The sequence below is a fragment of the Lissotriton helveticus genome, chromosome 4_1 (assembly GCF_964261635.1).
Source record: "Lissotriton helveticus chromosome 4_1, aLisHel1.1, whole genome shotgun sequence".
Lineage (NCBI taxonomy): Eukaryota > Metazoa > Chordata > Amphibia > Caudata > Salamandridae > Lissotriton > Lissotriton helveticus.
In genome coordinates this window covers 234,543,030-234,569,326 of record NC_136063.1, presented here as the reverse complement: position 1 = coordinate 234,569,326, position 26,297 = coordinate 234,543,030, and positions in this window count along the sequence as shown.

Genomic DNA, 26,297 nt, shown 5'->3' with positions numbered 1-26,297 from the left:
AAACATCCTTTACAACGGAACTGTTACAACGCGGTAAAGTTACAACTCAGGATTTACAGCGAAAGTCGTTACAACGACTTTCTCTGGAGGGCGCTCTAGGATAGGGGATAGTTTAATTTACTATCCAACACCTTCCCTACTATCCACGGGGACTAGAGTTGAAATAGTAAATTAAACTATTCACTATCCAGCGCCCCCTCACCGCAAGTCGTTGTAACGACTTGCGTTGTTAAACCTGCGTCGTAAAGGTACGCGCTGTAACTGTACACGTTTTACCGTCATACATCCGATTTTATGTATTATAATTTACTCTTTCTTTCTAAATTGGTTTGGGATTTTTGCTGCGTTGTGTTTCCACTTTATTTCTGTTTGTGTGCAGCATAAATAACGTACATAATGTCTCTAAGTTAAACTTGACTGATTTTGTGCCAGCTACAAGAGGTTCAAAAGAGGGTTCTCCTTGACAAGCATTGTGGGTGTTGCTTGGGTGGCGTACCACCCCTCCTCTTCATCAATAACCCAATTTATTACAAAAGCACTAACTGGATCATCATTTATTGAGTGTTGTTGTTGTGCCCCAGGGAATTCAGATTACAAGCCCACATCACCTCCCCTGAATAGGCCTTGGACTGCTCTGCTTTGCTACACTGGTAAAGTCAAGTTCTACCATGGAGTACTTGGTGTCCAATAAGGGAACAAAGTACTGCATTATAACACTTGGAAATAAGGGTTCCTGCGTGGGCTTCACATCCTGCAGAACGAAAAACATAATTACTTACATGGGTCAGAGGAATGATTTACCTTCTAGAACTCTGCTTCTCAGAGATAGGTGTATACCAGATATTATGTGGTGCTCCGACGTAAAACATATGTGATGAAGGTGCTTTTATAGATGCTATGGTTCTCTATGGATAACCAATTAATGCATCCATGGATGGCCTCAAGTGTTGACAGTTCTTATTTCTGAAGATAAGTCGGGCATCAGAGTCTAGGACAGCCTTGAGAGCTTTAAGACGTTTCTTTTGGAGGTCAGCAAATAGTAAATACAGAAGCGAAGAGTACGTGCTTATGACTGAATGTACCTTTTTGTCGTGGGTCCACTGATAGCAAAGCTGATTCACCCATATTTTGATAAACAATTATTTTAGGATTGTTTTCTGTATAGGCCATACCTAGCATTTTCGCAAGAAATTTTTTTTAAAAAAAAAACTCAGCTAAAAAACAGATTTAAATATCACCAAGCTGCCCAGAGGCTAGAATGCTGTTTTAGAGAGGGTGAAACATGAAGCACCTCCATGACACCAAAGAGGGAAGAGGGCACGCCTTAATTTGATCACACTCAAAGTTTCTATCTCCTAATCAGAGTAAAATATACCTCTTTTCACTTGTTGAAAAGGAATCGGTAACAATCCAGCCACTCTCCTTTCATATTTTCTTGGTGAACGAATGTAATTTAGCTGCAAGATCCCCCAGTAGTGCACAACAAAGGACACTTGTAAGCTACTGATTGGTTGCCTGGGGCGGGGCGGAATCTCGCACATCTGCTGTTCCTTAGTTCGCAATGCCTCACCAGCACTGGCTAATCTTAGGAGTAAGTGGGAACAGTGGCTAGGTACCCTGGAAAATACAGAATGTTTGGAAGCAAGTATGTCCCTCAGAGACATTGCAGTTTCCTCTCGACTGCGGTTGATCCAGCTGCACTATCTACAAACAACTTACCTCACACCCAAACGCCTGTGGCCGGCAGGCGTACTCACTGAATCTACCTGTGCCTGGGACCAAGAGACAGACCTCTTCCATGTGATCTGGATGTGCTGAGTCGCCCCTACTTACAAATAGCCAGCATGCCTAAACAGGTGTTAGAGAGAACAGTCGAGCTGATGAAAGTAGCTTTGCTGGGTCTCCTGGAAGATCTGGGGGCATGCGAGGAGACCGTGCTCTCATAGACATAGCTACTATTATTGCCAGAAGGGCTGCCCCACGTAAATGGAACTTCCCCAAAGTGCAAACTCTGGCAGAATGAAGGGCAGCAATGGACCGGTGCGCCAAACAAGAGGAGCTGTATACGCTGCTGGAGGCTGTCCTCAAAAGCAGCAAGGGATGTCGGAGAGGTGTTGGAAATTTGTGGGCATTTTTACCAGCCCCTATCAACACTACAAGGTCACTTTTCTCGACGTTGTGGTAGCGATAGGGGCTTTGCCTTAGTCACAAGGCAGCGTTAAGCGCTTAACGCTGCCTTGTAATTAAGGCCCCCTTTCACGCTGTACTTAGCGTGAAAGGGCAGGGCAATGGATGTTGCGGTGGCCATTCCACCGCAACATCCAATGATTTTGACGCTGCTCCATATTTACAAGGGTAGAGTAAATATGGGGCAGTGCCAACATTAAGACAAGGGAAAACCTGAGGAGAAACACATAGAAACAGCAAAACTCCACTGATTGTTTATGTGCAGGAAGGTGTCCCTTCCTGCACAATAACAATAATTTAAAAAATATTAAGTTTAGCAACTTTTATGTGTGCTGCATTGAGTGGCACACATAGAAGTTTCCAAACATCATTTCAGATTGTTTATGTGCAGGAAACAACACCTTCCTGAACATAAACAATCATTCCCCTCAAGGCAGGCACCCTTGCACTTTCGTACAAGGGTACCTGCGCTGGCGCTAGGCATCCAAATTAGTGCCAGAAACTTTAGCGCCAACGCAGGGGGAAACGCAGGGCTGCACTGTATTCTTGTGTTAATACGGTGCAGCCGTGTATTTCCAGAAGTGGCGGAGCCAGGAAGACTAACTCCGTCACTTCATTGTAAATATGCCCCTCTATGTCCTAATGAATACGCCGGGACATACTATTAGCAATGTTGTGGGCTCTTCAGGAAGTATGGGAATTGGAAATAGTTTTCAGTGTTGTAAATGTACAACAATAAAATTTGACTATAAAAAAAATCATCTTTATTATCATCTTTTCTCCTTTGTTTGTGGACTTCATGTCGCAGACTGCAAAGCCTCTAATGCCTAGATTTGGGGTTACATGGGTTCATATTACAAGCGGTCACGGCTACCAAAGATAGTGACACCCACTCATGGTGAAGTTTTTTTTTTTAATTGGCCTTAGCCAAAAATTAAACATGTTTCTCATGACATTACTTTCCTAGAAAAGAAAATAGATTTGTTTTATAGTAGCAAACACGTGACGTGTGGCATTATGGGAAAGGTGGTTACGGACGGATTCTAGCACATAAATGGATAGTTTGCTTTACAAATTACCTGAAAATACCACAGCTGCTGCAATAACTTTTTCGACGTTACGAAGAAGCGCGCGCATATTTCAGACCATTGGAGATATGAAGCCATGCTTATGATATATAAAGCACACGCTTGAAACAAAATATACAGTTGTCGACAGTGGTACTAAAGGCAAATAGCACTGCAATCATTCGCCAGCATAATTAATCCTTGATTAATGAATAATTAAACGAATTAACCTACGGAGATTCAATTAAATGAAGCAAGCAATCTTTGGCAGAGTTAAAAGGTTACAGGCCGATGTACCAGCGCTCTTTAGGGGTACTATGCTGTAAACAGAAACCTCTCCTGTCCTGTTTTTCCCCAGAATGTTATACTCGAAAGGAAGTTCGATTGAATCAACCCTTTCATGAGTGATATTTCAGTAGCAATTAACTACTGCAAATCTTTACGGTGCGCACTCTTTCCGGAGCTCATTTGCAATCACTGTTTGCACTGTAGCTACAAAGCTCTTTGTGGTGTGGGATGGGAGAACGGCAGGGGTGGGTGCAACCCTGCGGTGACCCCGTGCACGTTCACACTGTAATCGGACACATTAACGTGCAACAGGCTGAAGGATAATGGTCCACCAAATATGCAATTTAGAATAAACTGCATGCATTCATTTATTCAATTACTAGCTTACCCGTCGCGCTTTGCTGCCATCTCAGAAGAAAGGAAATTTGAGGAAACTTGTTATGATAACATTCAATTTACATTTTGTCATTTTTATTGAAACTTATTCATTTTAATATGGAAAACATTTTAAAGTGTTGTTTTAATTCAGTTTATTTATTCGAGTGCTTGTGGATACACGTTATTTTTTGTTTTTCCGTCTGGTGCGTACACAAATAAATCAGAAGGTTTTCCGACGCGTGAGCTGGCTACATACAGTTGTCCATGTGAGAAGCACAGATTCTCCAAATCTAGTCCACACACTTGCAGCGATTGTCCTTGTGCTTTGTTGATGGTCATTGCAAAAGCGAGTCGCACCAGAAACTGTAAACGTTGCGTACACAAATAAATCAGAAGGTTTTCCGACGCGTGAGCTGGCCACATACAGTTGTCCTTGTGAGAAGCACGGATTCTCCAAATCTAGTCCACACACTTGCAGCGATTGTCCTTGTGCTTTGTTGATGGTCATTGCAAAAGCAAGTCGCACCGTAAACTGTAAACGTTCAGTATTGGAAAAATTATGAGGGCCCTGTGTGGCCGGGGGGCCGATATTTAACACATTTTTCTCACTTTTTTTTTCAGAAACCTTCGCGGGAGTGTTCTCAACAACTTTTAACAATTTTTTAAATTCATTTATTTTTTTTTTTAGCCAGAAACCTTCGCGGGAGTGTACTCAACAACTTCCCAAAGTTTCACGCCGATCGGATGAATGGTGTAGTAATGCATAAAGGACAAACGGACATACTTTGGTTTTTATATATATATAGATGAGCTGCAAACAGAAGCGGTCGAGTCGAGGGACTGTTTGACTTTTGGCGGGTGACATCCAACAAATCAATTATCAATTTTGTGTATAAACTCTGGATGAATCCAATTCGGACCAGTCTCTGTCTTTACACGAGATCAATGTGCTTAGTTCAATTTCAAGATGGTCTTTTGCTTGAAGGCCTCAGTTGCAGTGTGGACACCTTAGGTCTAAAAGTGCAAGAAATTTTGTATCTTTTGCTTTGTCGCACTAAGTGCGCTGGATATGCCCAAACGTCAGTCCCGTGCACACTGTGCCACTGGATTCAAGCTAGTTGGGCTGATGAGGGTAATACCCAGAAACCGGTCCCGGGATGCTTTTTTCTGGTCCAGGGCAGACCCAGATTGGCGTGTTCAGGCTGGACTGTTCCCATGAGGAGCAGAGTCAAGACTCATTAGCACATGGCCAGGTTTAAACTGTGGTGGCATGGTAAGCAAAAGAACAATGGGTTTAACCTAGATCTCTTGACTGGGGTGGATGTTTGATTTGTTCCACATTCTGTCACTCATTTGTGTGTCTTTGGTTAGGACTAAAAGTGGCATTTCTAAAATAGCAATATTAAATCCAATTGTACCAGTAAAGAGGATTTATCAATATATAAAACATGCTCAGCTACTCCTTTCCAATCAGGAATTACAGTTTCAAAGTGTTTTCAGAACTTCGTAATGTTAGCCCGTGAGAGCAGTAGGCCTCACAGTAGTACAACAGTGAATGTAGGTGTTTTGTCACCAACAGGATATGCAAAACCTAAAAGTATATATCTTACCTTTTCTTAAACAGCACCCTGCCCTATGTGCTACCTAGAGCCTACCTTAGAGGTGACTTATGTGTAATAAAAAGTGGAGTTTAAGGTTTGGCAAGTAGACTAAAAGGCCAAGTCGAAGTGGCAGTACACTGCACACACAGACACTTCAATGGCAGACCTGAGACAGGTTTGAAACGCTAACAGTGTGGCTGACACAATCAGTGCTCAAGACCCACTAGTAGCATTTAGATTACAGGTCCTGGGTATATGGTATATCACTTTACAAGGGAGTTATGAGTAAACTAAATAAGCCAATTGTGCATACATCAATGTTACCATGTTCAGGGGAGAAGCACATGCTCTTTAGCACTGGTCAGCAGTGGTAAAGTGCTCAAAGTCTTTGGGCCAACAAAAAAATCAGAAACAATAGAAAGTAAGCAGGCAAAATGTTTGGGGATAGACCACCCTAAGGATGACAGGCCTAACATGTGTCCCCATCAACTGAAAGTGGTGAGATCTACCCAACCTCTAGGGAGTTTTCAAGACTAAGACGGAAAAAACTGGATAGACCGTCAGCATTGGTGTTGTATACCCCTAGTTTGTGTTCTGCCCTGAAGTCCATACCCTGTAGGAAAATGGACCACCTCAACAGTTTTGGAATCTCACCCTTCATTTGCATGAGCCACCTGAGGGGCTTGTGGTCAGTCTGAATCAGGAAGTGACTACCAATCAGGTATGGGCTGAACTTCTTCAGAGCCAAGACCACAGCAAAACATTTTCTTGCAATAGCAATCCACCTTTGTTCAGTAGGGAGTAGCCTTCTGAAGATGAAGATTACAGATTGATCTAGGACCTCTTCACTAAGCTGTGACAGTACTGCCCCTATGCCATTTTTGAAGGCATCTATTTGAATGATAAGGTCCTTCGAGAAGTCAGGGGCCTTAGGCTCAGGAGCTGTGCACACGGCCTGCTTATGGGAATCACATGCTTTTTGGCATGCCTCGGGTCCAAATCACATTTCTGGGCTGCTTCTTGGAAGTTAACTCTGTCGAGGGGGCTACAATGGTGCCATATCCCTTGACCAGCCTCCTGTAGTACCCAGTAAGGACCAAGAATGCTCTGACTTCAGTTTGGGTTTTGGGGGCTCCCGATCCATGATAGTCTCTATCTTGGCCTGTAGGTGCTGCACCCTACCCCCGCCCACCAATTGTCACAAGTACACCACAGACCCATGCCCTCTCTGGCACTTACTGGCCTTGATAGCCAGGCCTGCCTGTTGCAGAGCGTGCAGTGCTTCCCGGAGGTGAAAAAGTTGGTCCTTCCAGCTGCTACTGTAGACAACTATGTCATCCAGATAGGGAGCTGTGAAGGCCTCCATAATAACAAGGTCCTGGTTCACTAACCTCTGAAAGGTGGCAGGGAAATTTTCCAGCACAAAAGACATTGCCCTAAACTGGTAAAGGCCCTCTGCAGTGGAGAAGGCTGACCTCTCCTTGGCTCCTCCTGTTAGGGCGATCTGCCAGTACACTGATGTCAGGTTAAAGGTGCTTAAGTACTGGGTTGCCCCTAACTGGGAAATCAGCTCATCAGCCCAGGATATGGGAGGAGCATTTGTCTTTGTTACAGAGTTTAGCCCTCTATATTTGACACAGAACCTGAGTTCAAGTGTGGGGCATGGTGGGGCAGCTTTTGGTATCAGAACCACAGGACTGGACCAGGTGCTACTGGAGGGTCTGTCACCCCTAATTCTAGCACTTTAGGGACTTCACTCATAATGCTGGCCCTTACCTTATCAGACAACCGGTAAGACTTATTCTTGACAGGGAGGTTATCTACTGTGTCCACATCAGGGGTACACATGTGGTTAGTCCCAAGGTTGAGGGAAAACAGAGAGGAGTAATGCCTCAACACTTAGTGTCAGTCTCTCTACTGTTCAGTAGTCAGGATGGGGGACAGGGTCACTCCCCCCACAGATCCATCATTCTCATTGTTGTCTAAGAGGTCAGGGACTGGTTCACTCTCCTCCTCTTCACCTTCTCCATCTGTCACCAGCAGCATGATGAGCACAGACCTCTCAAAGTGGGGTATGAGGCGACTGACATGGAGCACTCTGTCGGGTGGATAGGCGTCATAAGCTCCACCATGTATGTGGCTTCACCCTTCCTCTCAATCACCTCATATGGCCCAGTCCAATGCTCTTGGAGGGCCCTGGATTCCACCAGTTCCATCACACACACTTTCTGCCCAGGAGTCAATTCCACAGTGGTAGAAGTTTGGTCATCCCACTGGTTCATGACATCCTGATCAACTTCTAAGTTGTTGGGAGCTTGTTTACACAACTTAGCAATTTAGTTTCTGAAGGCCAGCATGTAGCTTACTACATCCCGGGGAATCTTCCTGGAAGCTTTCACCCACCCTTCTTTGACCAAACGCAGAAGCCCTCTGACAGGGTGCCAATACAGAAGCTCAAAGGAGCTGAAGCCCACTCCCTTCGGTGATACCACCCAGTAGGCAAACAACAGGAAGTTGGTGCCCCTGTCAGATACCACTTCTTGGCGAAACCCACTCAGGTAAATATCCCCATTAGGGCCTTTGCCACTGCAGGTGCAGTCATGGTCCTCAGAGGGATTGCCTATGGGTATCTAGGGGCATGATCCACCAGAACCAGTTCAAACCTGTTGCCTGAAGCAGGCTGGAGATTCATAGGCTCAACTGCTCAAATGGTGTGCCGATGACAGACAAGGGATTAAGGGGGTTTTAAGCCTCTGCTCTGTCTTCCCACTGACCTGGCAGGTCACACAAGTCCTACAAAATGCATCATAGGAAGTCTTGATCCTGGGACAGTAAAAGTCGGGTCACGCCTTGCAAAGGTTTTTACCTTGGCTAAGGTGTCCTGCAAGGAGTATTTTGTGAGCCAGCTCCAGTACGAACCCCCTGTAGCACTTGGGGACCAACAGGGCTCTTGTTGTCCTATGACAGGAGCCTTAGGCTTACTGTGAAGGAGGTTGTCCTACCAGTCAATGTGATTTTAAGTTTTGCATGTGCTGGTAGTGACAAACACCCAAATTAGTTTTTCACTACTGTGAGGCCTACTTCTCGCATAGATTAAAATTGTGAATTCCTTAAAACACCTTTAAACCTGATTACACAGCACCCTGCCCTATGGGATACCTAGAACCTACTTTAGGGGTGACGTATGTGTAATAAAAGGGGAGCCTAAGGCTTGGCAAGTAGTTTTTAATGCCAATTCAAAGTGACTGTATTCAAAACACACAGGCCCTGCAGTGGCAGGCCTGAGACATGTTTGAAAGGCTACTAGTGTGGGTGGCACAATCAGTGCTGCAAGCCTACTAGTAGCATTTATGTTACAGGTCGTGGTATACCATTTTACAAGAGACTTAAAAGTAAACTAAATATTCAAATTGTGTATACACCAATGTAACTACGTTTAGGGGAGAAGCACATGGACTTTAGCACTGCTCAACAGTGGTAAAGTGCTCAGAGTCCTAAGGTCAACAATGAATCATGAAAAACAGGAGCTAGGCAGGCAGTACATTTGGGGGTAGACCACCCTAAGGATGACAGGTCTAACAGGGATGCTTACTTGTAATCTCCTCAAGAGATCAGCTTACTGCATTATTGCTGAGATCATAGTCATCTCCTTAGATAGGCCTGGCATTGACATTGCCTGTGCCACCCTGCCTCAGTCTAGACACCACAATAATCTATCCATGAACTGTCCTTCAGCATAGTTTGGTATACTTGTGTCTGTGCTCATTGCAAGCAGGTCACTTATGGATTAGTGCCACCCCTTGTGAGGGTCATTTTCAGGCTTCAGTGAGGTCTTACCATAGGTGCAACAATTTATCTGAGCTGCTACTGCTTTTGAGCGTAGGGTTGTGACACTAAACGAGTTTGTCTTCCAAAAGACTCCAGCTATGGAAGATGAATGGGGTAAATATGATCTTCCATTCACTTGGCCTATATCACATACTGGGAAGCATTGTTCACTGTAGTGACATCACTGTACCTACACCCAGACTCCCCACAGTGCAACACAGAGACTGCCCATGACCCACCCCCACCTTGACACCATGCAACACAAAGTCCACCCTGCAAGAGCATTGTAGTGGTGTTAGGAGAAATGACAGAGGAAGGCTGCCAGTCACAACTCCTGTGGGTACAATCATGCTCAGAATCTAACAGTATTCAAAAACAAAATAATACATAGGATCAAGAACTCTGCATCACCAACATATTTTCAAGAACTTTGAAACCTTCTGTTATCAAAGACTGCAAATATATGGCTCATTTATTAGCTACTGATAGTGCAGCTGTAGCCAGTGCAGTGGCCCTTACGCGCAGGGGTGTCAGGCGCCCGCGCACCCCAGATGCAGCAGTTTTTCCCTTCTGTAGGAGAGTAGGGTCTGCAATCCTATGATCACCCAGATTTTTGCTTTTTGCTGCACTGGTTTACGACTTTCCCTGGCTGTGGGCCTGCTAATCAGACCCACAGCCTAGCTGTTCTCTCTATCCAAATTGTACTCAAGTACTGAATTGGCACTGGGCCCTCTCCAAGTCCCTGTACCCAGGGCTGAGGTGTACCCAGAAGTCTCCCAGGGGCTGAAGCATGTATTATGCCACCCCTGGGCTGACTAACTAAACTGACACAACTGGCTGCACGACAGCTGGGGCAAGGTGGTGTACTCACCCTTTGCTTTAGATATAGTATACCTATAGCTAACCCTAAAATGGACACACAGATCTCCTATCAGTCACTCCTATGGCAGGCCTTAACAATCCTGAAGGCAGAGTGCTTGGAATCGTGTGAGATGGTGCTCTGGCATGAGCTGAGCCTGTCTGCGGCTTTCGGGATCCATCCCTTAGCCGTTTCCACGATATCGCATACCATATACTCTTAAGTGCATTATAATCCTCGCGGTTATATGCCAACTCTGGTATCGCTTTATCAAAACATGTCGAGTAAGGTGTCATACGAATTGGAATACTAACCCCTCGCCAATTCTGGCGACGGGGTTAGCATTCCACCCTTCTAGAGGGACACGACATGTATGTAACCCCTAACCCCGGTTAAAGTCAGACAGAGCCTTAGCATCCACAAAATGGATGCTGCCACCGAGACACAAGTCTGCCCTCCTGCTGCCTGCTGCTGGGAGTCCTCCCAGAGCAGGAGATAAGGACAAAGGGTTTCCTGCCAGGGGCGGTGCCAGCACCGTCCCAGACAGGATTTTGTGTATTGTAGGTAGGCAGGGCTTCAGAGGAAGGTGACTGCACGTGGCACCCCGGTGCTCACTGTGCATAGGCTGGCTTGAACCAGTTCCAGGGACACTCCAGACCCTGTGCTGGGGAAAAGCCCGCCAAGGAAGTGGGTGTAACCACCCCCCTCCTGGTCCCACCCCTAGGGCAGGACTTAGTCGCGTGCCAGCCCCCTTTTCCCAGATAAAGGTAGGAGCAGGCCCCCTTCCAAATTAGATCATCTTTGGAATCAAGATACCACTTTCCACGAAAGGACTTCACGATTTCTTCTTCAAGATTCTCCCTTGTGGCTAAGGAGTAGTCACCCTGCATCCGCAGGCACCATCTAAGAACACTGCGGTCTGCTGCACGTCCTTCCTCCGGAATCCGACTGCCCAGCTCGACGAGACCCGGCTTCCCTGGCACCTCTGACCTCTACCCACCTCTACAGCACAGCTGAGAACCGTGGGTGCGACGAGACCTCGAGGGACCGGCCATCGCCAAGACTGCACGACTTCTGCACAGCAAGCCCACCGAGTAATTTCCTGGTGAGTGCTTTGGGGTCCGAGAAGCCCCCACCCTGAGCAGCTCCAGCACCGAAGAGCAGCCCCCCAGCATCTCCACGATCGGCGTGGGGCCCTTCTGCTTTTTTGCTGCTCACCGCGTTGTTTGGCTACTAGCCCGCTGGCTGGTGGCCTCCCGAACGACGCCCGACGACAATACTGCTGCTAGTCAGGTTGCTCCAGACTGGCCCTTGCTTCCCTCCATCGGAGAAGTATCCTGGACCCTCCTGGTCCGGCTAAGACGCCATTTTAGGTCCACCGCGTGGGCCTTGCATTTGCCAAGACTTGTTGCCCAATCCTGGGTCCAGCGATGTCGACAGCAAGAACCTTCGTGGGACAGCTCGCACCTCCATCCTGGTCGCCGACAACGCCTCCTGGTCCGAGAGACTGCAGAGCCCAGCAGCGCCCACTCACCTGACTGCGGTGACTTCGCCCGGTGCCATCTTGGTGCCCACTTAATCACTGGCTAGTGATTCAAGAACTTGGTCCCCTCTGCTTTCAGGTTTTCTTCTTCCTTGATCCAGGCTTGGATCCATCGAACTTTTCTTCACTGGTCGCCTGCCAGCAACTTCCTTCTTCCAGGCTCCTGGTCCGGCACGAGGATTCCCGACGTCTTTTCAGACCTATGCAGCTGCAGCCCCTGGGCTAGGTAACTTCGGCATTTCGGTGCCCCAGCATAGCCTCACTATCCAAGGGTCAGGATCCACTGTCGTTTTCTCCCTACCAGGTCGGGTTCGCCCGTGAACACTAACTCTGTGAATTCTAGCTTCCATAGACTTTGTCCCGCATCCCGCGTGAGAGTGCACACTCTGCACCCGAGTCCCCTAGGCCTCCTAGAAGTAATCTAACGATTCTATAGTCAAGTCCTAGCGATTCCAAAGCCTATTAGTACTGTACTTACCTGCTAGTAATTTCGCATTCCACTTTTAGAGTATATGGTTTTTCGTGCCCCTCGGGCATTTGTGTATAACGTGCTAACTTAAGTATTTTCATAAGAGTTTTGTTGTGTGCTTAGCACCCTGCCCTCATAAAGAGTACAGGGTTGTTGTGATTCTAATAAATACATTGTTTATTTTCATAACACTTGTGTGGTGTCCTTTCACTGGGTGTTCAAGGGGTAATGTGATGGTAAAACAGCTGGCTTAACACGCCCTCTAGAGTCTTAGCCTTAGACTGCTCGTATCCATGCTACTAGGATAGCTGGTCTATAAGGTTGACTTACAACCAATCATCAATAAGGGTTGTTTGGACTGATATATAGTGATCACTAGAATAGTGAACACTGCACATCAGGCCAACTTCTCACATTGGTGAGCAGCGGTTGGGATTTGAGCTTGCTGTTGTTTTACCACACATGCCCTAAGAATATCTTGTGAAAGATCACATAAGTACTAAAGGTACATTATTATTATTATTATTATTAAGTGCTATTTATAAAGCGCACTGACGCCGAAGCTTCCTGGCGCTGCTAGACAGGTGAAGGAGACAGAAATACACAGAACCTAACACAAGGGTGGGAACAGATGGGTCTTTAAGAGTTTCCTGAAGGAGAGAAGAGAGAGGGAGGATTTAATGGACAGGGGGAGGGAATTCCAGAGAGTGGGGGCTAAATAAGAGAAACGGCGGCCACCGAATTTCTTGGTTTTATTTTTTGGAGTGATTAGTAGGTCATTACGGGCAGAACGCAGATTACGTGTAGGGCGGTAGGGGCGGATGAGGGACTTGAGAAACCCAGGACTAGGGCAGTGAAGACATTTGAAAGAGAGGCAAGCCACCTTAAAGGCGACCCTTTGATTCACAGGGAGCCAGTGAAGGCTATGAAGCAGAGGTTTAGCGGATTGCCAGCGAGGTAGTCCAAGGATCAGGCGAGCTGCCTGGTTTTGGACGACCTGGAGGCGATTTAACAGATAAAGTGGAAGGCCGTGGTAAATAGAGTTTGAAAAATCAAGACGTGAAAGTACCAGTGAAGTAACAGATTGGGTGAGTGCCGCAGGGGGAAGGAAGTGACGAACTTTGCGGATCCTTCGAAGCTGAAACATGCATGATGAGATTACCGCTCCGACTTGGGCTTTGAGGGTAAGTTCGGTGTCAATAATTACGCCCAGACTTTTTATTGTTTTAGCTGGGGTGGGGGAGGAACCAAGCTCCGGCGGCCAGAACTGAGGGCCCCAGTGAATATGGCTGAGGCCGGGAAGGAGAAGCTCAGTTTTTCCTGGGTTGAGTTTTAATTGGTTCTGGTCCATCCAGAGTTGTATGTGAATCATTACAGCATGGAACGTGTTAATGGCCAGAGGGGAATTGAGTGAGAAAACAAGCTGCAAATCATCAGCATAATTAAAAGTTGTGATGTCCCATTTGAGGAGGGATTGAATCAGTGGCCGGAGATACAAATTAAATAGGAGCGGGGAGAGGGAGGAGCCCTGGGGGACTCCGCAGACCGTAGGAGATTTTTTTGCCGTAAAAGGACCCAAGCGAACTGCCTGTGTTCTACCAGTAAGAAAGGACCTGACCCAATCAAGTGCCACACCTCGGATGCCGGCCTGTTCGACACGGTGGAGAAGGATGTTATGATCCACCGTGTCGAACGCCGCAGACAAATCCAAGAGGACAAGGGCTTGGGGGTTCCCAATATCAGTGTTGTGCCTGAGTATATCGAGAACTGCCAAGATAACCGCCTCAGTCGAGTGGGCGGGTCGGAAACCCGCCTGATTGGGCTCAAGGTACTGGGAGGATTCGACAAAGTTTGATAAGCTGCGGGTGACGTGAGCCTCCAGGATTTTAGAGAGGTAGGGAAGGAGGGAAATAGGACGGTAGTTTGATGGCTCAATGGGGTCTGCATCAGGCTTCTTAAGAAGGGGCACCAAAATGGCCTCCTTAAAAGAGGTGGGGACACTGCCACTAGTAAGTGAACTATTGAGCAAGCGTAAGATGTTATCTGGTAGATTGAGGCAGACACTGCGCAGCACAGAGGGAGGGCAGCAGTCATTGGGAGAGCCTGATTTCACACGGGTGGCAAGTTCCACTAAGGAAGTCGTGTCTATAACAGGGAAGGTAGTGAGAGTCGACGAATTAACGAGGGAGGGATCAAGAGGGGGGAGCTGGGTGGGGGGAGGGATGGAGTTTTTAATTTTGATGACTTTATCCAGGAAAAAGGAGTTCAGAGTATCACAAGTGTCCTGGGTAGGAGTCTGAGCTGGAAGTGATCTGTCATCCGTGGTTAGCTCGTTTAGAACTCTAAACACTTCCTTGGGTTTATTAGTGGCAGACACAATCCTGCTGGAGAAGTGTTCCGTTTTTGCTAACCTGATAGCGGATTTGTAATTATTACGAGTGATCAGGTAGATCTGTCTGGCAGACTCAGAGTAGTCATGCCGCCAAGTACGTTCTGATTGACGTGTTATATAACATAGCTTAGAATACTCTGAGTTCTAATGAACCAACTGTTGTAGCTCCTAGGGCCTAGCACACCCTAAACTACAACTCTAGCAAGGGATCAGTAGGCAAACATATAGTGTAGGTAAGTGCACCACTTACACCTCACTAGAAAAGCATGTCTACCCAGGGAGAATCTACTGAGACTCCCCTGGTCAGTGTTGACCCTCCACAGGTCACTTCAAGATATGCAGCTCTCAGTTTTCAGGAGATGAGACAAATCTGTGTCTCCAGGAAACTGAAGCAGGGGTCTAACCCCACCACTCCCTTTCTGATAGGTCTCTTAGAGACATATGATGCCAGAAAGCTTTCTCAGTTACATGAGAACATGCCAGCCTTAGAGGGAACCTCTGAGGATCCAGACCTCCCCAACATTGCCAATGCAGTTGAGGAGGAGGATCAGGGGGAACTCTCTGGGGACGAGGTAGACAAAGGTCTTGAGGTAGTCAGAAGGCTAACTAGGGCCAACTTAGACTTGCTTGGGCTAGGATCTGGGGGACCCCCAGTACTGACCCTAAGTAGGCCTAACCTTGGAGTTAGGAGAGATAGATCTCTTTCTAGGGACTCCAATAGATCTCTGCACTCTAATGCCTCTTCTCAGAGGAGAAGGAACTCTCCCCAGAGGAGATTGACTTCCCCTCAGAGAATGGAGCATGAAGCTAGGATGAGACAGGCTACTCTGAGGATTGAAAGGGAAGAAATTGCCCTGGCCAAAGAGAAGCTTGCCTTGGCAAGAGAGCAGCAGATGAGTGGGATAGCTCCCACTGGTGGCAGCAATCTCCCAAGAGATAGAGAGAAGGGTTTAGATACTAAACACCTGACTAAGATAGTGCCCCCCTTTAAGCAAGGGGATGATATCCAGAAATGGATGGCTGCTTTGGAGAGGGCCTGCACTGTGCAGTGCATTCCCCGAAGTCAGTGGGCAGCTATACTGTGGCTCTCCTTTGATGGCAAAGGTAGAGATAAGCTCCTCACTACAAGAGTGGAGGATGCTAATGATTACCAGGTCCTGAAAAATGCACTGATTGATGGGTTTGGCTTAACAACTGAGCAGTACAGGTTGCTGTTCAGAGACACCCAGAAAACTCAGTCTCAGGACTGGTCTGACTTTGTGGATAGTGCCACTAAGGCTTTGGAGGGCTGGTTGCTGGGTAGCAAGGTTACAGATTACACAGGATTGTATAATCTTATGATGAGAGAACAAATTTTAAACAATTGTCAGAACCAGTTGTTGCACCAGCACCTTGTTGATTCAGATCTGACCTCTCCCCAAGAATTGGGAAAGAAGGCAGACAAATGGGTCAGGACAAGGATCAAGCAGAACCAGAACCAGAACCAGGGTGGTCAGAAGAAAGCAGACCAGAAGGGTAATGCAAAGAGTGAACAAAATGACCAGAAGTCTTCACCAGGTCCCCAACAAACCAAAGAGGGTGGGGGTCAGGCTTCCCAGAAGAAGAAGACTCAAGAAGGCCAGTCAAAAAGGTGGTGCCAGTACTGCAAAAGTAAATCTCACTGGTTTAGTGAGTGCACCAAAAGAGGAGGACAAACTCCTGCCACTACAGCCCCTAAGGCAACTGCACCCCCTAGTACAGTCAGTAGTGGTAGTGTACCTCCCAAGGCATTAGTTGGGTTAACCTTGGGAACTGAGGGGTCTGACAACTTAGTTGGCACACTCACTCAGGCTGTCCTTGTCTGTACAGGGGATATGGATATAACCCCTTAGATAAGTCCCAATACTTTGGGCAAATACAGGCAGACGCCTTTAATTAATGGCAAAATGGCTCAGGCCTATAGGGACACTTGTGCCAGTGTCACCATGGTGACACCTAACTTTGTGGACCCTGGACAGATCATGCCAGGTACTGATTTCCTGGTGACCAATGCCAGCAATGTCACTACTAGTCATAGTGTGGCAATTGTGGCTTTCTCCTGGGGTGGAGTGAAGGGACAAAAGAAAGTTGTAGTCAGTTCAGACCTCCCAGTTGATTGTTTGTTGGGCAATGATTTGGAGTCATCACAATGGTCAGAAGTGGAGCAGAGGACTCACATGGAAATGTTAGGCTTGCCAGCACATGTGCTTGCTGTGACTAGGTCACAGGCCAGAAAATGCCCCACTGAACAGGTGCTGGATCCTGAAATGATGGACCAGACACCTTCCAAGAAGAAGAGCAGTAAGGGTAAGGCTTTGCCTTCCCCCTTGCCCCAGGTTGAGGATCAAGTCTCTGAGCAGGCTGATCTGAGAGAACTGAGGGAAACTGAGCCTAAAGAGCTTGAACTTGATCAAGTTGAGTTTCTGGGCTCAGGGGGACCCACCAGAGCAGACCTGGGGAAGGCACAGTTAGACTGCCCTTCCCTTGAGCCCCTCAGGCAGCAGGCTGCTGCTGAGGCTGCAGGGAATGCCACAGGTGCCCACAGGGTATACTGGGAAGATGGACTCCTGTACTCTGAGTCAAGAGACCCCAAGCCTGGTGCAACCAGGAGGCTGGTCATCCCCTTGTCTCTGAGAGGTTTCCTTCTCACCTTGGCCCATGAGATTCCCCTTGCAGGTCATTTAGGTCAGACAAAGACTTGGGACAGGCTTGTCTCACACTTTCACTGGCCCCATATGAATGAGAATACCAAGGAGTTTTGTCGCTCCTGTGTCACTTGCCAAGCCAGTGGTAAGTCAGGTGGCACAACAAAGGCCCCCCTCATACCACTACCTGTGGTGGGGGTTCCCTTTGAAAGGGTGGGGATTGACATTGTTGGTCCAATGGAACCCCAGACAGCATCAGGGCACACGTTTATACTGGTGGTAGTGGATCATGCCACCAGGTATCCTGAAGCTATTCCACTTAGGACCACTACAGCACCTGTAGTGGCAAGGGCCCTAGTTGGAGTGTTCTCCAGAGTGGGCTTCCCTAAGGAGGTTGTTTCTGACAGAGGTACAAACTTCATGTCAGGATATCTGACTGCAATGTGGAAGGAGTGTGGTGTGAACTACAAGTTCACCACACCCTACCACCCACAATGCAATGGGCTTGTTGAGAGATTCAACAGGACCCTCAAAGGGATGATTCATGGGCTACCTGAAACTCTTAGGAGAAGATGGGATGTCCTGATCCCCTGCCTCTTGTTTGCTTACAGAGAGGTCCCACAGAAGGGGGTTGGCTACAGCCCTTTTGAGCTTCTGTATGGGCATCCTGTAAGAGGACCCCTGTGTTTGGTGAAGGAAGGATGGGAGAGACCTCTCAAAAAGCCTGCAACCAACATAGTGGACTATGTACTTGGTCTCCGCTCCAGGATGGCTGAGTATATGGAGAAGGCATCTAAAAACCTGGAGGCCAGCCAAGAACTTCAAAAAGCTTGGCATGACCAAAAGGCTGTTCTGACTGTGTACCAGCCAGGACAGAAGGTGTGGGTGCTGGAGCCAGTGGCCCCAGCAGCTCTGAAAGACAAATGGTCTGGGCCCCACACCATCATTGAGCAAAAGGGAGAGGTTACCTACTTGGTGGACCTTGGAACTCCCAGGAGCCCTCTCAGAGTGCTCCATGTTAACAGGCTCAAGGCATATGTTGACAGGAAGGACATGAGCTTGCTCATGGCCACAGATGAGGGACAGGAGGAAGAGAGTGACCCTCTCCCAGACCTGCTCACTCAGAATCCTGATGATGGATCAGTTGATGGTGTTGTCTTTTGTGGCAGCCTCACTGAACATCAGCAACAGGATTGCAGGCAAGTCCTGCAATCCTTCAGACATATGTTCTCTTTGACACCCAGCCAAACTGATTGGTGTACCCATGATGTTGACACTGGGGACAGTCTGCCTGTCAAGAGTAAAATCTACAGACAGTCTGATCATGTTAGAGACTGCATCAAAACTGAAGTGCAGAAAATGTTGGAGCTGGGAGTCATTGAGCCCTCAGATAGCCCTTGGGCTAGCCCAGTAGTTCTAGTGCCAAAGCCTCACACCCAGGGTGGTAAGAAAGAGATGAGGTTTTGCGTAGACTACAGAGGCCTCAATGCAGTCACTAAGACTGATGCCCACCCAATACCAAGAGCAGATGAACTTATAGATAAATTGGCTTCTGCCAACTTCTTAAGTACATTTGATTTGACAGCTGGGTATTGGCAAATCAGGTTAGCTGAGGAGGCCAAACCCAAGACAGCATTTTCTACCCCTGGAGGGCATTATCAATTTGTGGTAATGCCCTTTGGACTGAAAAATGCACCTGCCACCTTCCAAAGGTTGGTGAATCAAGTCCTCACTGGGCTGGATGACTTCTGTGCAGCATATCTAGACGATATTGCTGTCTTTAGCTCCACCTGGGAGGATCACCTGGTCCACCTGAGGAAAGTGTTAGAGGCCCTGCAAAAGGCAGGCCTCACTATCAAGGCCACAAAGTGCCAGATAGGGCAGACACAGGTTGTATACCTGGGCCACCTTGTAGGTGGAGGCCAGGTTCAGCCACTGGAGAGTAAGATACAGGCCATCAAGGACTGGACTCCTCCAATCACCCAGACTCAGGTTCGAGCTTTCTTGGGCCTGACTGGGTACTATAGGAAGTTTGTCAGAAATTATGGATCCATAGTGACCCCTCTTAATGACCTGACAAGCAAAAAGATGCCAAAGAAAGTTCAGTGGACAGCAAGCTGTCAGAAAGCATTCAATGACCTAAAGCAGGCCATGTGCACAGCACCTATCCTAAAGAGTCCAGATTACTCCAAGCCATTCATTGTCCAAACAGATGTTTCTGAGTTGGGTGTGGGGGCTGTTCTGTCTCAACTGAATTTTGATGGTAATGATCAGCCTATTGCTTTCATTAGTAGGAGGTTGACACCCAGAGAGAAAAATTGGTCAGCTATTGAGAGGGAGTCCTTTGCTGTGGTCTGGGCCCTGAAGAAGCTGAGGGCCTACTTGTTTGGCACTCACTTCACCATTCAGACAGACCATAAGCCCCTCTTGTGGCTAAATCAGATGAAGGGTGAAAACCCCAAACTGCTTAGGTGGTCCATTTCCCTACAGGGGATGGATTTTACAGTGGAGCATAGACCTGGTACTGATCACAGCAATGCTGATGGGCTCTCCAGGTATTTCCACTTAGAGCAAGAAGACTCACCTGGTCAAGGTTAGTTTATTGTCCCAAAGTTTGGGGGGGGGGGTCATGTAGGAGAGTAGGGTCTGCAATCCTATGATCACCCAGATTTTAGCTTTTTGCTGCACTGGTTTACGACTTTCCCTGGCTGTGGGCCTGCTAATCAGACCCACAGCCTAGCTGTTCTCTCTATCCAAATTGTACTCAAGTACTGAATTGGCACTGGGCCCTCTCCAAGTCCCTGTACCCAGGGCTGAGGTGTACCCAGAAGTCTCCCAGGGGCTGAAGCATGTATTATGCCACCCCTGGGCTGACTAACTAAACTGACACAACTGGCTGCACGACAGCTGGGGCAAGGTGGTGTACTCACCCTTTGCTTTAGATATAGTATACCTATATCTAACCCTAAAATGGACACACAGATCTCCTATCAGTCACTCCTATGGCAGGCCTTAACAATCCTGAAGGCAGAGTGCTTGGAATCGTGTGAGATGGTGCTCTGGCATGAGCTGAGCCTGTCTGCGGCTTTCGGGATCCATCCCTTAGCCGTTTCCACGATATCGCATACCATATACTCTTAAGTGCATTATAATCCTCGCGGTTATATGCCAACTCTGGTATCGCTTTATCAAAACATGTCGAGTAAGGTGTCATACGAATTGGAATACTAACCCCTCGCCAATTCTGGCGACGGGGTTAGCATTCCACCCTTTTAGAGGGACACGACATGTATGTAACCCCTAACCCCGGTTAAAGTCAGACAGAGCCTTAGCATCCACAAAATGGATGCTGCCACCGAGACACAAGTCTGCCCTCCTGCTGCTGGGAGTCCTCCCAGAGCAGGAGATAAGGACAAAGGGTTTCCTGCCAGGGGCGGTGCCAGCACCGTCTCAGACAGGATTTTGTGTATTGTAGGTAGGCAGGGCTTCAGAGGAAGGTGACTGCACGTGGCACCCCGGTGCTCACTGTGCATAGGCTGGCTTGAACCAGTTCCAGGGACACTCCAGACCCTGTGCTGGGGAAAAGCCCGCCAAGGAAGTGGGTGTAACCACCCCCCTCCTGGTCCCACCCCTAGGGCAGGACTTAGTCGCGTGCCAGCCCCCTTTTCCCAGATAAAGGTAGGAGCAGGCCCCCTTCCAAATTAGATCATCTTTGGAATCAAGATACCACTTTCCACGAAAGGACTTCACGATTTCTTCTTCAAGATTCTCCCTTGTGGCTAAGGAGTAGTCACCCTGCATCCGCAGGCACCATCTAAGAACACTGCGGTCTGCTGCACGTCCTTCCTCCGGAATCTGACTGCCCAGCTCGACGAGACCCGGCTTCCCTGGCACCTCTGACCTCTACCCACCTCTACAGCACAGCTGAGAACCGTGGGTGCGACGAGACCTCGAGGGACCGGCCATCGCCAAGACTGCACGACTTCTGCACAGCAAGCCCACCGAGTAATTTCCTGGTGAGTGCTTTGGGGTCCGAGAAGCCCCCACCCTGAGCAGCTCCAGCACCGAAGAGCAGCCCCCCAGCATCTCCACGATCGGCGTGGGGCCCTTCTGCTTTTTGCTGCTCACCGCGTTGTTTGGCTACTAGCCCGCTGGCTGGTGGCCTCCCGAACGACGCCCGACGACAATACTGCTGCTAGTCTGGTTGCTCCAGACTGGCCCTTGCTTCCCTCCATCGGAGAAGTATCCTGGACCCTCCTGGTCCGGCTAAGACGCCATTTTAGGTCCACCGCGTGGGCCTTGCATTTGCCAAGACTTGTTGCCCAATCCTGGGTCCAGCGACGTCGACAGCAAGAACCTTCGTGGGACAGCTCGCACCTCCATCCTGGTCGCCGACAACGCCTCCTGGTCCGAGAGACTGCAGAGCCCAGCAGCGCCCACTCACCTGACTGCGGTGACTTCGCCCGGTGCCATCTTGGTGCCCACTTAATCACTGGCTAGTGATTCAAGAACTTGGTCCCCTCTGCTTTCAGGTTTTCTTCTTCCTTGATCCAGGCTTGGATCCATCGAACTTTTCTTCACTGGTCGCCTGCCAGCAACTTCCTTCTTCCAGGCTCCTGGTCCGGCACGAGGATTCCCGACGTCTTTTCAGACCTATGCAGCTGCAGCCCCTGGGCTAGGTAACTTCGGCATTTCGGTGCCCCAGCATAGCCTCACTATCCAAGGGTCAGGATCCACTGTCGTTTTCTCCCTACCAGGTCGGGTTCGCCCGTGAACACTAACTCTGTGAATTCTAGCTTTCATAGACTTTGTCCCGCATCCCGCGTGAGAGTGCACACTCTGCACCCGAGTCCCCTAGGCCTCCTAGAAGTAATCTAACGATTCTATAGTCAAGTCCTAGCGATTCCAAAGCCTATTAGTACTGTACTTACCTGCTAGTAATTTCGCATTCCACTTTTAGAGTATATGGTTTTTCGTGCCCCTCGGGCATTTGTGTATAACGTGCTAACTTAAGTATTTTCATAAGAGTTTTGTTGTGTGCTTAGCACCCTGCCCTCATAAAGAGTACAGGGTTGTTGTGATTCTAATAAATACATTGTTTATTTTCATAACACTTGTGTGGTGTCCTTTCACTGGGTGTTCAAGGGGTAATGTGATGGTAAAACAGCTGGCTTAACACGCCCTCTAGAGTCTTAGCCTTAGACTGCTCGTATCCATGCTACTAGGATAGCTGGTCTATAAGGTTGACTTACAACCAATCATCAATAAGGGTTGTTTGGACTGATATATAGTGATCACTAGAATAGTGAACACTGCACATCAGGCCAACTTCTCACACCTTCTAAATGAAGGTATGGGCCAATTTTCCTTGCTTTCATTAGGGTCCATGGCACATTTGCTATGCCGCAGGCTGAGAGACTATATGCCTGAGCTGCTCTTACAAATGTTCCAGCTTACCACTGTGGAAAAGTAAATTTTGCCATGTTCTGTGTCCCTACGTGTCATCCATCATATGTTATGTGTGCATGATTAAATATGCATATGCATTCCCTATGTTCGATTAATGACGCAATTACAGTTGTGTCCACCTCTAGTATGCCGGTTTCCAGTTCTCGTGAATACTACGAATATCAGGCCTATGTAAAGCTACGTTGCCACGTTTCTCAGTGTGCACGTTATTCTATTGAAAAGTCCCCGTTTCTAGGCCTCAAAAGGGCCCGGACACCAGATTCAGCTCCTGTCTCATGAAGCCTCGCTGAGGAGCGATACAGCCCCCACCTGTATCCTCGACCCTTCACTTACTTCCTGCCTTGCAGTGCCCGGCTCACCCTGGCTCTGCCTCTGAGTCTGCCAAGAATATGTTATGATTCCAGTTATCAGTTCAGTCCTCCTTCTCTGCATTCCTAAAAGCTACTGAATCGCATCGATAGTTTCCGTCATTGTCTAGCCTTCACGTCTCCACGTTAGAGAAATACTGCATTTAATGGTCATTTAATATTCTTCATCACGCACTACATGTAGAATAATGCATGGTCCAGTCTTAGAATCAAGTTAGCCTTTCCCCTCCTGACTTCTAGTTTATATCAACATGTTCTCTAAACATCAGATACTAGATACTGTTTAGGTACATGTCGCCCTGACTCTCCAGACTTCAGTCTCTGCTCCTAGCACAGAGTTCATAGCCCCCCAGCTTCTCCTAGTAACACGTCATTGCTAGTTTGCGCGCACCATCAGGTTAGAGGTCCCGGCTCCTCAGGTAGCCCCCTCCATGGTTTCCGCCCCATTCATGACATATTCTGTTACGTTTGCATCACATGTCTATGTATACGCCCTGTTACACCTCTTTTCACCCTTATCTTTCGCGACTGCTACGCGTCACGCCTTTTGCTCCACCCACTGCTACGCCTATTGCAATGTAATGCTATGTGTTTGCGTTATGTATATATGCTCATGCACTGTTATTAAAAGGTTACTTCCCCTTGTCCCGATCCTGACCCCGGCAGCGCTGCTGGGCCTTGCCATCCTATTCCTGTATTTGCTGTAATAAACCTGCAAAACTCCTACTACCTCGAATCTTGACTCTTATTTATTGAGCTATCTGTTATTCATTCAAAAATAGGGTATTATTTATTTATTTACCACATAATGGCGCCCGAACAGGGACTTGCCCTTTCCCCACGCGTCGGTGAAGCCACGCCGACCCCCTGACCCTCTGCAGTCGTGACGGAACTCTTCTGCGCACCGGCAGATATTTCTGCTTCAAGTATCCCTCAGGCCCACGGAGGAGGCGGTCCAGCATCCAGACGAGACGGTGGAGGAACGCGGCGAGTCCCGACCAGAGCCCAAGCCGAGAGTCCAAGGTCCGAGGTATCCGGAGGCCCACCTGTAACAGAAGTCCGAAGTTCGTCCGTCCGACGTCGAGGCAGTCCAGTCCAGTCTGAGGCCTTCCGTTCTTGCTGCCCGGTGAGTACCGTTACTGGGGTAGTATCTAGACAGGGTCAATTTAATTGACTCTGGTCCATGGGTTGGTGGTACACAGACCCACAAACGAAGTGTCCACTTCGGTGGATGCGGGTCCTGACGTGTCTCTTTATGAGACCGGTAAGTTTCGTACTGTTTCAGCAGTGCACCTAGTTTCTGTTCCAGTCAGTTCTGTTCTCGAGGAAATTCATGTATTCTGTGTTCCGTATTCCAGGTAGTATTCTGTTCGAACTGTTATTTTTGAATGTTCTTCATGTATTTTAATGTCGTGGTATGAATGGGGAATAAGTATCATGTTCATTGTGTATTGTATTGTGTCTAGATTACAGTCCAGTCATGCCCTTGTTTTCTAAGTTACGTCAGTTAAAAACTAGAAAGGGTCTGCTGGAAGCAGCAGTTCCAGTTCCGCCTAGGGACAGTCCAGGTCATTTTATGTATCAGAAGCATGGCATAAGCGCCATTTTGTATCTAGATTTATGGGTAGAGTATACCAAACAGTTAGAAGAAAAGTATAGATGGCCCGTATCGGGTACATGGGATGCCGAGTGCATCATGCGAGTAGAAGAGGCATTATGGAAAAAGAAAGCCAGACAGTCACAGAAAGATGCCATCGAGTTATGGCGCAAAGAAGCTCATAAAAGAACTGAAAAAGAAATCAGAAAGTCAGAATTAAGTAGAGAATCCTTAGAACGAGCACATGAAAAAAAGAACTAATCGAGATAGGTGAACAAGTCAAAGCCGAACAGTCAGACAGACAGAGGCATGCCCTTATTAGGGGTATGTATCCTCTCCTTGCCGAGGGCTTGCCAAAAGCGACCCCAGAGGCATCCAGTAATTTCCCGCCACCATTAGTTCCGACCAAGCTGCGTCACAAACCGACCGCAGCTGATATTTTTATTTCGTCCTATTTGGACGACATAGTCCCAGAATATGCAAATCCTGTTCGCGCTCCGCCAGTCCCTGTAAATCAGGCACTTCCCGCTCCTCCAGACACCGGAGTACCTGTTACGGTACCCCCGGTCCAGCCCGCCATACAAGTCCAGCCTACATTTCCATTTCCCACTCTGCCAGGACGAAGAGCCTCAGTAGACGACTCTAGTTTAGGGGCCGCAGGGGGAGGTACTCCTCAAACCCCACCACCACACAAGCGTTTAACGACAGCCGAATTACATATACAAGCGTCACAGCGTACGCCCAGACATCAGACTGTAGCAGAAATAAGAAAATCCCTTGCCGAATGCGGCTATGATCCAGTCCCAGGCGAGGATAATATGGTTCTATATTCATTCCGCGTAAGAAAGGTGGCCGAGTATCTCGTCACCCTACCGAATATGAAAGAAGATCTAGACAGAATATATCGTTTCATCCGTACAGGGGATGATCCAGAAAGCATTGGCGAGGCCATGTCTCAAACGAAAGCTGAGACCCAGCTCATGATATTAAAGTTTCTGATCAATTGTCTAATAAGAGAACAAGATTACCCGTCTAAAGATCCGGCTGAAATGAAAACCCTGACAAGGTGGAGTGATAATATAGCCGAGGGTAAGCACAAGACCGTCGGTGCTATGGAGAGTATGTACAAGAAAATCCGTAAAGAAATAATAAAGTTACACGAACAGCGTAAAGCAGCACAAGTAAGCGAGAAAGAAAGTAACTCTGATCCTGAAGAGTTAGACGACGAGAATCCTGACAGAATAGCGTATGTAGGAAAATCTAGATTTCCAGATCGCCATTTACGCCTAGAACACAAGTCTATTTTTCATCATCCAGCACCAGAACAAGGTTCTCTAGAACAAGTGTTTCAAGCTACCGATCACATTCTGAAATCACGAATCGGTTACAGTGAGTTAAGTACCATGCATGAACAAGAACTAGCCCGATCAGCAGTCCGATGGATTACTGATTCTACCACTTTTCCAGACGAAATAGTGGCACAAATGTTTCTGAAAATGCCCCCAGCCGAGCAACGACTGGCGGGTATGTATATGATTCAGCACCTCATTACATTGTATGAGGGTCAGCACTCTGGTCCAGGCCCGTT